Source organism: Balaenoptera physalus (assembly GCF_965194825.1).
Source record: "Balaenoptera physalus genome assembly, chromosome: 3".
Taxonomy (NCBI): Eukaryota; Metazoa; Chordata; class Mammalia; order Artiodactyla; family Balaenopteridae; genus Balaenoptera; species Balaenoptera physalus.
The window spans coordinates 100533592-100546862 of record NC_138890.1 but is presented as its reverse complement, the minus strand read 5'-3'; the positions used below and the strand labels follow the sequence as shown (position 1 = coordinate 100546862).

General features: G+C 36.1%; 2 protein-coding genes across 6 annotated transcripts in view; one reads left to right on the top strand and one right to left on the bottom strand.

Annotated features, from left to right (window-relative positions):
* SPATA9 (spermatogenesis associated 9) overlaps window positions 1-13271 on the bottom strand; it is a gene marked incomplete at its 5' end in the record, with an annotated part of 83749 nt that overhangs the window by 27199 nt on the left and 43279 nt on the right. The window lies entirely within an intron of this gene.
* The window catches only part of RFESD (Rieske Fe-S domain containing), a 50959-nt gene that overhangs the window by 35394 nt on the left and 2294 nt on the right, over window positions 1-13271 (top strand). The window lies entirely within an intron of this gene.

The following is a 13271-nucleotide window of genomic DNA, read 5'->3' as shown; positions in this document are numbered from 1 at the left end:
TCCTTTGCTTTAGGAGATGGATCAAAAAAAAAAATATTGCTGCTATTTATGTCAAAGAGTGTTTTTCCTATGTTTTCCTCCAGGAGTTTTATAGTATCCAGTCTTACATTTAGGTCTTTAATCCATTCTGAGTTTATTTTTGTACGTGGTGCTAGAGAACATTCTAATTTAATTCTTTTACAAGTAGCTGTCCAGTTTTCCCAGCACAGCTTATTGAAGAGACTGTCTTTTCTCCATTGTATATTCTTGCCTCCTTTGTCATAGATTAATTAACCATAAGTGTGTGGGTTTATGTCTGGGCTCTCTATTCCATTCCATTGATCGATGTGTCTGTTTTTGCGCTAGTACCATACTGTTTTGATTAGTATAGCTTTGTAGTATAATCTGAAGTCCAGGAGCCTGATTTCTCCAGTCTGTTCTTCTTTCTCAAGATTGCTTTGGCTATTTGGGGTCTTCTGTGTTTCCATATAAATTTTAAAATTATTTGTTCTAGTTCTGTGAAAAATGCCATTGATATTTTGATATGGATTTCACTGAATCTGTAGATTGCCTTGGGTGGTATGGTCATTTTAACAATATTAATTCTTCCAATCCAAGAATATGGTATATCTCTCCATCTGTTTTTGTGTCTTCAATTTCTTTCATTAGTGTCTTATACTTTTCCAAGTACAGGTCTTTTACCTCCACAGGTAGGTTTATTCCTAGGTATTTTATTCTTTTTTTTTTTTTTTATTCTTTTTGATGCAATGATAAATGGGATTATTTCCTTAACTTTTCTTTCTGATAGTCTGTTGTTAGTGTACAGAAATGCAACAGATTTTTAAATATTACTTTTGTATCCTGAAACTTTACCAAATTTATTGATGAGCTCTAGTAGTTTTCTGGTGGTGTCTTTAGGATTTTCTATGTATAGTATCATGTCATCTGCAAACAGTGACAGTTTTAGTTCTTCCTTTCCAATTTGGATTCCTTTGATTTTTTTTTTCCTTCTCTGGTAGCTGTGGCTAGGACTTCCAAAACTACTTTTGAAAACTACTTTTGAATAAAAGTGGTGAGAGTGGACATCCTTGTATATAAAATATAGCATATATACATAATCATAATGTACAATTTACTTTAAATTTTTTAATGTAAAATATAGCATACATACACAATGCATTGTACAGTTTAAAGAAAAATGAAACAAAAACCTTATATACTAATCCACAAGCTTACAAAACTTTTAGTTCTGAAAACTTCAAGTCTTCTATGAGCATTCTGACCGAAAATATTTCTGGCATTTCTAAAACACAGGACATGTAGTTCTTTCTCTGTTCTAGCACAGGTTAGACTGCATTCCAGGCAACAGACAAGTATAATTTCCATTATTCATTTAAGTAATTTTATGAGCTATTCTGGCTTTTCAGTATATAACTTGGGGGAAAGAGTTGGTTAATAACACAAAGAAGCAACTTTGAATCTCATTTAATTATTGAGTACAAATATGTAAGTGCAAAACATCTTTTGGATTTTTTGGTCTACAATAAGCATCATATATTTGTTTAAGAGCTAACATACTGTATATTTATTTTAAATGCCTCAACTTCTATCCTGAAGTCATAATTTTATTAGTGCTGTTTTTGTCATCAAAATTCAGTACTTCTCTTACTCTTCAGCATTTGTCATTGGAGATAACCAAAAGCTGTTCTAGCCTGTCAATGAAGATGTATTTCTGCAACACCTGGTGTCCTACTGTGGCTTAATCTATTAACTTTAGCAAAAAAGTCCCATTAGCCCACCTGTGGTCTCAACCCTCCTCGTCAGTAGAACAGTAGAGGATGGGCTAAGTTGTGGGCTGCTACAGTTGCTATAATTCCAAGCCACTTTAGAGCACAGCAATTCTTACAAGCAGTTATATGGTAGGTAGAACAAGTGAAAAGAACACACAGGTGCAATCACTTGATATTATCTAAGCTGGCTGCATGCACACCTTGAAGAGAAACCACATTGTCTGCAGTAACCAAAGTTCCTGCACATACAGATTCAATTTCTCTTGTGACGTTATGCTTTGCTGCGCTGACTCTTCCTCCCAACTCCTCCTCAAGGTGGAGCAGCTGGAATAAGTTTGGTTTTACCTCTGATTACAATTTACAGTTGTCCCTAGGCATCCCATGTGGATTAGTTAGTTCCAGAACCCCTGAGGATACCAAAATCGTGGATGCTTAAGTTCTTTACATAAAATGGCATAGTATTTGCGTATAGCCTATGCACATCCTCCTTTATACTTTAAATCATCTCTAGATTACTTATAAACCCTCATACAATGTAAGTGCTATGTAAATCAACAAACTTAAGTTTTGCTGTTTGGAACTTTCTGGAATTTTTTTTTTCCCCCGAATATTTTCAATCAGAGGTTGCTTGAATCCCTGGATACCAAGGGCCGACAGTACTGTGTTTTCTCTCATTATAATTTGTAACCAGAAGGTGAGGACCATATTGCCAGGGCAAACAGGAGTTGGATATGTGCAGTTCCACCTTTAGTGAAACCTTGTCTATGTGGTCATTCATTCAGTGTTTTAGGGACCCTTCATTTCTTCAGTTGCAAAACAACATTCTGTAGTTTCCCTCTCCTTATTTTGTGAGTTCCTTTACAAAATCTTAGTGATCTGTACGTGTTGGCCTGGATTCACTGACTTTACAAATGTATTTCTATTAACCAGTCTTGATGCATTCCCCCAAACATTATACTAGATTGATCCATTCAACTTTCCTCTCTTTTACAAATTCTAAATTTTTATCTCTGTAGAAAAATAAGCTTACTTGTAATAAATAATCTATTAATCAAAACTCTCCTGTAAGGTTCATATAATCTGTGTTCACCAAAATACAGCATTTATTATAGACAATATTTTTAAAAATTCGAGTGCATTATAATAATGCTTTAGTGCATTTTGTGTTATCTTTCTCATTTTAGTCTCCTCCTGAGTTTATGGCTTTTTCCAACAGACTCAACTTGTTCCTAATTAATATCATCTTTGTTTCCCTTTAATGCTTAAATGGTTACAATATGACTGCACTTCCCTTTTAAAATGCCTTCCTTTTTTGATACTTTCCTACATAACTGAAAGAATTATTTCTAACAACAAAGTATGTTTCTGACCCCTTTTATTTTCCCTGCCCCAAAACATGAAATCAATTTGTTCCCAAGAAGACCATTATTGCTTTTAAGAAGAACAGTATATTAGAAACCAAATCTGGGCACGGGGGTGCATGGTCAATGGTTCTTCCTGGCTCTGGGAATACAAAGGTGACAGCACGGAAGAGCTACTTACATTCCTTAAGATGCAAAAGGAGACGTTCTTCTTTTTTAAAAAAAGTCACCAGTTTATGATGATGGTTCCAATTCACTCTTACTTTCAGTGAGTTATTTTTTAAATTAGCTCTAACAGAAAATTTTTAAATAAAAGGTTTTCCCCTCTGAGGTACCAGCTTTTCCTTCTTGTCTACTATCTATGCTATGTATTTTCCTACCAAACCATATGTGTAAATCTAAATGTTGAACTGAAATTAAGAAGTCCTCATTTCCTTCTTTTCCCTTTTTAATTTTTTGACCCTTGGCCTAAGCATCCTGGAATCAGTGGCAAAGTGTGCAAATTCAGATGATATTTTTTGTCATACGCTCATCATCTGAGCATATCAGCAAATGTCAGAAAAGAAAGTCCAACTCCCAACCACCACCAACACCTCAGAGATAAACAAAGATACTTAAAGACCATTTACCAAAAGAAACTTAGCATCATTTAATCAGATTGATTCAAGAATCCTGCTCCATATTTCTCTATTTGAGCTCCATTCTTTGAATATATATCCTGCTTTCCCCATTACTTTTCTTTTTTCCAGAGCCATGCCCATTCTTCTATCATCAGCAGTTTTAATGCTGAACTCCAATTTCTAGTAACATCAGCTTTTTACTACCCTACATCTATAAAACCAGCCTGTCAGCACATCTTATTCAGTTCTTTGTCTGAATAGTCCCAGAATTTGACCACTCCTCACTAGCCCCAGTACCAACACTCAGTCCATTTTATTTATATACCACTGTCATCTCGTCTCCAGACTTGAAAATTAGCCTCCTCAATGGCCTCCCTGCTTCCACCCTTCCCTTTCATTCTGTTCCTCAGCACATCAGCCAAAGAGACACAATTAAAACTTAGATCACATCAGATCTTGCTTTTCTGCTCAACCACTTCAGTGGCCTCCTGTTGCACTCAGTGTAAAAGCCAAAGTACATACAATGGTCTACAAGGTCCTACAAAGACTGCCTCTTCTTTACCTCCTTGGCCTCACAGTCTTTTTCTCTCCCGTTTCCTCCTTCATTATTTATTGAACTTGTTAGGTATACTCCCATCTCAGGGACTTTGAACTAACTATGCCATTTGATTCTCAAGGACACCAAGGTTTACTCCCTCACTTCCTTCAAGTTTTTTCTTTTTTTAATTTTTATTGGAATATAGTTGATTTATAATGTATTAGTTTCAGGTGTACAAAGTGAATCAGTTATACATATACATATATCCACTCTTTTGTTTTTTTAGATTCTTTTTCCATATAGGTCATTACAGAGTATTGAGTAGAGTTCCCTGTGCTATACAGTAGGTTCTTATTAGTTATCTATTTTATAGTTAGTAGTGTGTATATGTCAGTCTCAATCTCACAATTTATCCCTCCTCCCCCCCTTATCCCCTGGTAACTGCAAGTTTGTTTTCTACATCCGTGACTCTACTTTTATTTTTGTAAGTAAGTTCATTTGTACCCCCCCTTTATTTTAGATTCCACATATAAGCAATATCATATATTTGTCTTTCTGTGTCTGACTTACTTCACTCAGTATGACAATCTCTAGGTCCATCCATGTTGCCGCAGATGGCATTATTTTGTTCTTTTTTTATTGCTAAGTAATATTCCATGTGGTATGTATGTATCACATCTTCTTTATCCATTCCTCTGTTGATGGACATAGGTTGCTTTCATGTCCTGGCTATTGTAGATAGTGCTGCAATGAACACTGGGGTGCATGTATCTTTTTGTATTATGGTTTTCTCCGGGTATATGCCCAGGAGTGGGATTGCTGGGTCATATGGTAGTTCTATTTTACGTTTTTAAAGGAACCTCCATACTGTTCTCCATAGTGGCTGCACCAATTTACATTCCCACCAACACTGCAGGAGGGTTCCCTTTTCTCCACACCCTCTCCAGCATTTATTGTTTGTAGATTTTTTTGACTGGTGTGAGGTGATACCTCATTGCAGTTTTGACTTGCGTTTCTCTAATAATTAGCAATGTTGAACATCTTTCCATGTGCTTCTTGGCCATCTGTATGTCATCTTTGGAGAAATGTCTATTTAGATCTTCCCCCATTTTTGATAGGGTTATTTGTTTTTTTGATATTGAGCTGCATGAGCTATTTGTATATTTTGGAGATTAATCCCTTGTCGGTTGCTTCATTTGCAAATATTTTCTCCCAGTCTAAGGGTTTTGTTTTGTTAATGGTTTCCTTTGCTGTGCAAAAGCTTTTAGGTTTAACACATTTTTTTTTAAAGAAAATAAAATGTTCCTTTATTAAATTTAATTGAACATTATCCAAAGAATCACTTTTCCAAGGAGAGCAATCTGAGATTTTCTCATTGACAGTTAAACAATGCTTTACCACATAACTAGAGTTGACAAAATAATAAATTATGCCATATGTTCTTATCTAGATCATGCCCCCAAAGGCCCACACCACCATCCCCACCCCACCGCGGCTTTCCCCCCTTGGTGTCCATACATTTGTTCTCTACATCTGTGTCTCAACTTCTGCCCTGCAAACCGGTTCATCTGTACCATTTTTCTAGGTTCCACATACATGTGTTAATATACGATATTTGTTTTTCTCTTTCTGACTTACTTCCCTCTGTATGACAGTCTCTAGATCTATCCACGTCTTAACAAATGACCCAATTTCGTTCCTTTTTACGGCTGATTAATATTCCATTGTATATATGTACCACAACTTCTTTATTCATTCGTCTGTCGATGGGCATTTAGGTTGCTTCCATGACCTGGCTACTGTAAATAGTGCTGCAATGAACACTGGGGTGCATGCGTCTTTCTGAATTACGGTTTTCTCTGGGTATATGTCCAGTAGTGGGACTGCTGGATCATATGGTAATTCTATTTTTAGTTTTTTAAGGAACCTCCATACTGTTCTCCATAGTGGCTGTATCAATTTACATTCCCACCAACACTGCAATAGGGTTCCCCTTTCTCCACACCCTCTCCAGCATTTGTTGTTTGTAGATTTTCTGATGATGCCCATTCTAACTGGTGTGAGGTGGTACCTCACAGTAGTTTTGATTTGCATTTCTCTAATAATTAGTGACGCTGAGCAGCTTTTCATGTGCTTCTTGGCCATCTGTATGTCTTCTTTGGAGAGACGTCTATTTAGGTCTTCTTCCCATTTTCGGATTGGGTTGTTTGTTTCTTTAATATTGAACTGCATGAGTTGTTTATATATTTTGGAGATTAATCCTTTGTCCATTGATTCGCTTGCAAATATTTTCTCCCATTCTGAGGGTTGTCTTTTCGTCTTGTTTATGGTTTCCTTTAGTGTGCAAAAGCTTTGAAGTTTCATTAGGTCCCATTTGTTTACTTTTGTTTTTATTTCCATTACTCTAGGAGGTGGATCGAAAAAGATCTTGCTGTGATTTAGGTCAAAGAGTGTTCTTCCTATGTTTTTCTCTAAGAGTTTTATAGTGACCGGTCTTACATTAAGGTCTCTAACCCATTTTGAGTTTATTTTTGTGTTTGGTGTTAGGGAGTGTTCTAACTTTATTCTTTTACATGTAGCTGTCCAGTTTTCCCAGCACCACTTATTGAAGAGACTGTCTTTTTTCCATTGTATATCCTTGCCTCCTTTGTCATAGATTAGTTGACCATAGGTGCGTGGGTTTATCTCTGGGCTTTCTATCTTGTTCCATTGATCTATGTTTCTGTTTCTGTGCCAGTACCATATTGTCTTGATTACTGTAGCTTTGTAGTATAGTCTGAAGTCAGGGAGTCTGATTCCTCCAGCTCCGTTTTTTTCCCTCAAGACTGCTTTGGCTATTCGGGGTCTTTTGTATCTCCATCCAAATTTTAAGATTTTTTGTTCTAGTTGCGTAAAAAATGCCGTTGGTAATTTGATAGGGATTGCATTGAATCTGTAGATTGCTTTGGGTAGTATAGTCATTTTCACAATATTGATTCTTCCAATCCAAGAACATGGTATATCTCTCCATCTGTTGGTATCATCTTTAATTTCTTTCATCAGTGTCTTATAGTTTTCTGCATACAGGTCTTTTGTCTCCCTAGGTAGGTTTATTCCTAGGTATTTTATTCTTTTTGTTGCAATGGTAAATGGGAGTGTTTCCTTAATTTCTCTTTCAGATTTTTCATCACTAGTGTATAGGAATGCAGGAGATTTCTGTGCATTAATTTTGTATCCTGCAACTGTACCAAATTCATTGATTAGCTCTAGTAGTTTTCTGGTGGCATCTTTAGGATTCTCTATGTATAGGATCATGTCATCTGCAAACAGTGACAGTTTTACTTCTTCTTTTCCAATTTGTATTCCTTTTATTTCTTTTTCTTCTCTGATTGCCATGGCTAGGACTTCCAAAACTATGTTGAATAATAGTGATGAGAGTGGACATCCTTGTCTTGTTCCTGATCTTAGAGGAAATGCTTTCATATTTTCACCATTGAGAATAATGTTTCCTGTGGGTTTGTTGTATATGGCCTTTATTATGTTGAGGTAGGTTCCCTCTATGCCCACTTTCTAGAGAGTTTTTATCATAAATGGGTGTTGAATTTTTTGAAAAGCTTTTTCTGCATCTATTGAGATGATCATATGGTTTTTATTATTCAATTTGTTAATATGGTGTATCACATTGATTCATTTGCATATATTGAAGAATCCTTGCAACCCTGGGATAAATCCCACTTGATATTGGTCTATGATCCTTTTTTTTTTCTGACAGTTTTTTTTTCTCACACACACACACTGTATTTTATTTTTACAAGAGATAAATAAACTGACACCAAGCATTGTAAATGGATGACCACAACAAAAGCAACAATGATTGCAATTACCAAACACGAAACACACTCATACTATGTCATAATATTGAAATTCAGCCCAGTAATCCTCCACTGTAACAGCTCCTTGGTGTATGATCTTTTTAATGTGTTGTTGGATTCTGTTTGCTAGTATTTTGTGAGGATTTTTGTATCTATGTTCATCAGTGATATTAGTCTGTAATTTTCTTGTTTTGTAGGAGCTTTGTCTGGTTTTGGTATCAGGGTGACGGTCACCTCATAGAATGAGTTTGAGAGTGTTCCTTCCTCTGTAATTTTTTGGAAGAGTTTGAGAAGGATGGGTGTTAGCTCTTCTCTAAATGTTTGATAGAATTCACCTGTGAAGCCATCTGGTCCTGGACTTTTGTTTGTTGAGAGATTTTTTAATCACAGTTTTGATTTCATTACTTGTGATTGGTCTGTTCATATTTTCTATTTCTTCTTGGTTCAGTCTTGGAAGGTTATACCTTTCTAAGAATTTGTCCATTTCTTCCAGGTTGTCTATTTTATTGGCATAGAGTTGCTTGTAGTAGTCTCTTAGGATGCTTTGTATTTCTGCGGTGTCTGTTGTAACTTCTCCTTTTTCATTTCTAATTTTATTGATTTGAGTCCTCTCCCTCTTTTTCTTGATGAGTCTGGCTAATGGTTTATCAATTTTGTTTATCTTCTCAAAGAACCAGCTTTTAGTTTTATTGATCTTTGCTATTGTTTTCTATGTTTCTATTTCATTTATTTCTGATCTGATCTTTATGATTTCTTTTCTTCTGCTAACTTTGGGTTTTGTTTGTTCTTCTTTCTCTTAGGTGTAAGTTCTTTTAGGTGTAAGGATAGATTGTTTATTTGAGATTTTTCTTGTTTCTTGAGTTAGGCTTGTATAGCTATAAACCTCTCTCTTACAACTGCTTTTGCTACAGCCCATAGGTTTTGGATCATCGTGTTTTCATTGTCATTTGTTTCTAGGTATTTTTTGATTTCCTCTTTGATTTCTTCAGTGATCTCTTGGTTAATTAGTAACGTATTGTTTAGCTTCCATGTATTTGTGTTTTTTACGTTTTTTTTCCATAATTCATTTCTCATCTCATAGCATTGTGGTCAGAAATGATGTTTGATATGATTTCAATTTTCTTAAATTTACTGAGGCTTGATTTGTGACCCAAGATGTGATCAATCCTGGAGAATGTTCTGTGCGCACTTGAGAAGAAAGTGTAATCTGCTGTTTTTGGATGGAATGTCCTATAAATATCAATGAAATCTATCTGGTCTATTGTGGAATTTAAAGCTTGTGTTTCGTTATTAATTTTCTGTTTGGATGATCTGTCCATTGGTGTAAGTGAGGTGTTAAAGTCCCCCACTATTATTGTGTTACTGTCGATTTCCTCTTTTATAGCTCTTAGCAGTTGCCTTATGTATTGAGGTGCTCCTATGTTTGGTGCATATATGTTTATAATTGTTCTATCTTCTTCTCGAATTGATCCCTTGATCATTATGTAGTGTCCTTCCTTGTCTCTTGTAACATTCTTTATTTTAAAGTCTATTTTATCTGATATGAGTATTGCTACTCCGGCTTTCTTTTGATTTCCATTTGCATGGAATACCTTTTTGCATCCCCTCACTTCAGTCTATATGTGTCCCTAGGTCTGACGTGGGTCTCTTGTAGAGAGCATATATATGGGTCTTGTTTTTGTATCCATTCAGCAAGCCTGTGTCTTTTGGTTGGAGCATTTAATCCACTCACGTTTAAGGTAATTATCGATATGTATGTTCCTATGACCATTTTAATTGTTTTGGGTTTGTTTTTGTAGGTCCTTTTCTTCTCTTGTATTTCCCACGTAGAGAAGTTCCTTTAGCATTTGTTGTAGAGCTGGTTTGGTGGTGCTGAATTCTTTTAGCTTTTGCTTGTCTGTAAAGCTTTTGATTTCTCCATCCAGTCTGAATGAGATCCTTGCCGGGTGGAGTAATCTTGGTTTTAGGTTCTTCCCTTTCATCACTTTAAGTATATCATGCCACTCCTTTTGGCTTGTAGCATTTCTGCTGAGAAATCAGCTGTTAACCTTAAGGGAGTTCCCTTGTATGTTATTTGTCACTTTTCCCCTGCTGCTTTCAATAATTTTTCTTTGTCTTTAATTTTTGCCAGCTTGATTACTATGTGTCTCGGCGTGTTTCTCCTTGGGTTTATCCTGTATGGGACTCGCTGCGCTTCCTGGACTTGGGTGGCTATTTCCTGTCCCATGTTAGGGAACTGTTCGACTATAATCTCTTCAAATATTTTCTTGGGTCCTTTCTCTCTCTTCTCCTTCTGGGACCCCTATGATGTGAATGTTGTTGCATTTAATGTTGTCCCAGAGGTCTCTTAGGCTGTCTTCATTTCTTTTCGTTCTTTTTTCTTTATTCTGTTCCACAGCAGTGAATTCCACCATTCTGTCTTCCAGGTCACTTATCCATTCTTCTGCCTCAGTTATTCTGCTATTGATTCCTTCTAGTGTATTTTTCATCTCAGTTATTGTATTGTTCATCTCAGTTTGTTTGTTTTTTAATTCTTCTAGGTCTTTGTTAAACATTTCTTGCATCGTCTCGATCTTTGCCTCCAATCTTTTTCCGAGGTCCTGGATCATCTTCACTATGATTATTCTGAAGTCTTTTTCTGGAAGGTTGCCTATCTCCACTTCATTTAGTTGTTTTTCTGGGGTTTTATCTTGTTCCTTCATCTGGTACATAGCTCTCTGCCTTTTCATCTTGTCTATCTTTCTGTGAATGTCAAGTTTAACACATTTTTGACAGGAGACGTATTACAGCCACAGGCGTTAGTTTCTGCAAAAATCCCCTGGGTCAATAATTTGTTAATAAGATCCCATTTGTTTATTTTTGTTTTTATTTTCATTACTCTAGGAGGTAGATACTTCCTTTAAGTCTTAATTCAAGAATCACTTTCTCACTAAGACCCTCTTGGTCACCCTACCTTTCCCATCAATTGTTCTCCCCATCCCTACCCCTACTTCATATCCTTTCTCTGCTATGTGCTTTCTTTCCCTTAAGACCTACCATTAATATAATATGTAGTTTATTTTCCTTGTTTACTGGTTTTCTACTTGACTAGGTTATAAGTTTCGGGGTTTTTTTAGGACATAAGTTTTACGGCAGCAGTGTTCTATATCCATCTGGCTCACTGATCTTTCCCCAGTGCCTAGAATAGTGTCTGGCACATAGTAGGTGCTCTACAAATATATTCATTTAAATGAACGAATGAAAAATATCAGAAAAATATAACAAGTTAGTATTGAAAAATTTTGGAAAAATATAACAAATATTAAATTAGAAACTACCCAGAAAGATTTCAGTGCACAATGTGCTCTGCAAATTTTCACAATAATGATAGTGTCCCACAAGAAACAACTCACCAAAGACAAAAATACAACTGAATTATCGAACACTCTAGTTACAATTCTACTCTCATTATATTTAGAAACCCCAATACCAATACAAGTAATTTCCAGACATCACTGGTGCATCCCCAGTGAAACCATGCCCCACAAGGTTAAAAAGCTCATTCTGAAACTGTGCCCCATAGGGTTAACAGAAACTGGTGACTGACAGCAATTCTTTAGCTTGTCTTACAGAACAGCAGATAAGGGAGAGTCTTGTTAAAAACCCCTATGCTTGTAATCTGCCTTCACTGATCAAGCTTGCCTTAACTGTTCCTGCAAATTGCGTACCTTCCAAGCTTCACGTAGCTTAGACAAATACTGTATATCACCAGACTCCTTTAACCACCCCATACAGATAACACCTCTGACATAGGGGTCACTACAGTAATGGCTGCTTCAGAAACATGGAGCTAATCTTGCCCAGTTCAAACTGGTCAAGACCACTTGACCATTCAACTGAGCCTGCTCAAGTGTGCAATGGGTGACCTTTTGACATCTGAGGGCCGAAAGTTCCACCCTCAGATCATGCTAACACCCACATTTTCTGAACATACATCCTGTGAAGAAGCATGTAACTCAGATATGCCTGCAGAGAGCAGACATTACCTCACCTTTTTCCTGCCTCCAAACACCTTCACCAGCATCTCTGACTACCCTATACTCGTCATGCACAAATAATTCAAGCCCCTTGCCTTTGGGGAGGTGGATCAGAGATTTGCTCTCCTGTTTCCTCACTTGGCTGCCTCTTGAATAAACCCTTTCTCTGCTGTAAACCTCAGCGTCTCAGCATTAGGCTTTCTGCATATCGGGCAAAGAAACCTGGTTTGGTAACACCAGCAGTTTTTGTCCCACATGTTTAAAAAAAAAAAAAAGAAAGCATAGAGAATTCAGAAAAATGTATCTACAGATGTAAAAGCCAAAATTTTGCACGGATTCTATTATGCTCTGTCTACAATCCTCAATTTTGTAGTGTACAGTTAAGTGCAAGATAATTACAGAAAATACATAACCACCTTTCATAATTAAAACCCACAAAATTGACCCTGTTTCCCATAAAAGATTTCTCTCATTCAAGTGAAGATTATCTGAATTAAAAATTTCTAATTCCCTAATTGTAGCATGCATTTTTTCATTCATTCAAATTTAAAAGTTTAATATTTTAAAGTCCTCATATGGAAATCATTTGCAATTTGCAAGTGTAAACCTTAAAAAGTTACTTTTACTAAAAGATGTGGATACTGAGCGTATTGGGGTCTGGGCTGGTTGGAAGGGAGGGAGTGGAGAGTACAAGAACTCAGAAGCCAGGACCTCAAGTCAAAATTCTAAAATTAACTTTCCCCAGCCCCAGAAAAAAAAAATGTCCTTCAAAATCTTTAGCCATGAAGAACTATTTAATAGCCATTATTCTCTGTGTATTCCTCTATAAAAATTCCACCACCATCACTCCCACCAAATCTCTAAATCTTTTTTTTTTACTCCAGGCCAGCAACATGGCTTTTTCCTAAATAAATAAAAATACCAATCACAAAACTTAGAGATTTAAAATACAACCCAATTAATAAAGCCCTCTAAGTAGTCTTAAAAGCATTCTTTTCAGTATGTTTGGGAACTATAGACCACACTAGAAATAATAAAATCTGCAACATTTATAATCTGACCTTTAAAAATAATCTAGTTAAGAACAGAGTATTAGCATTGTTTTCTGGATAATTT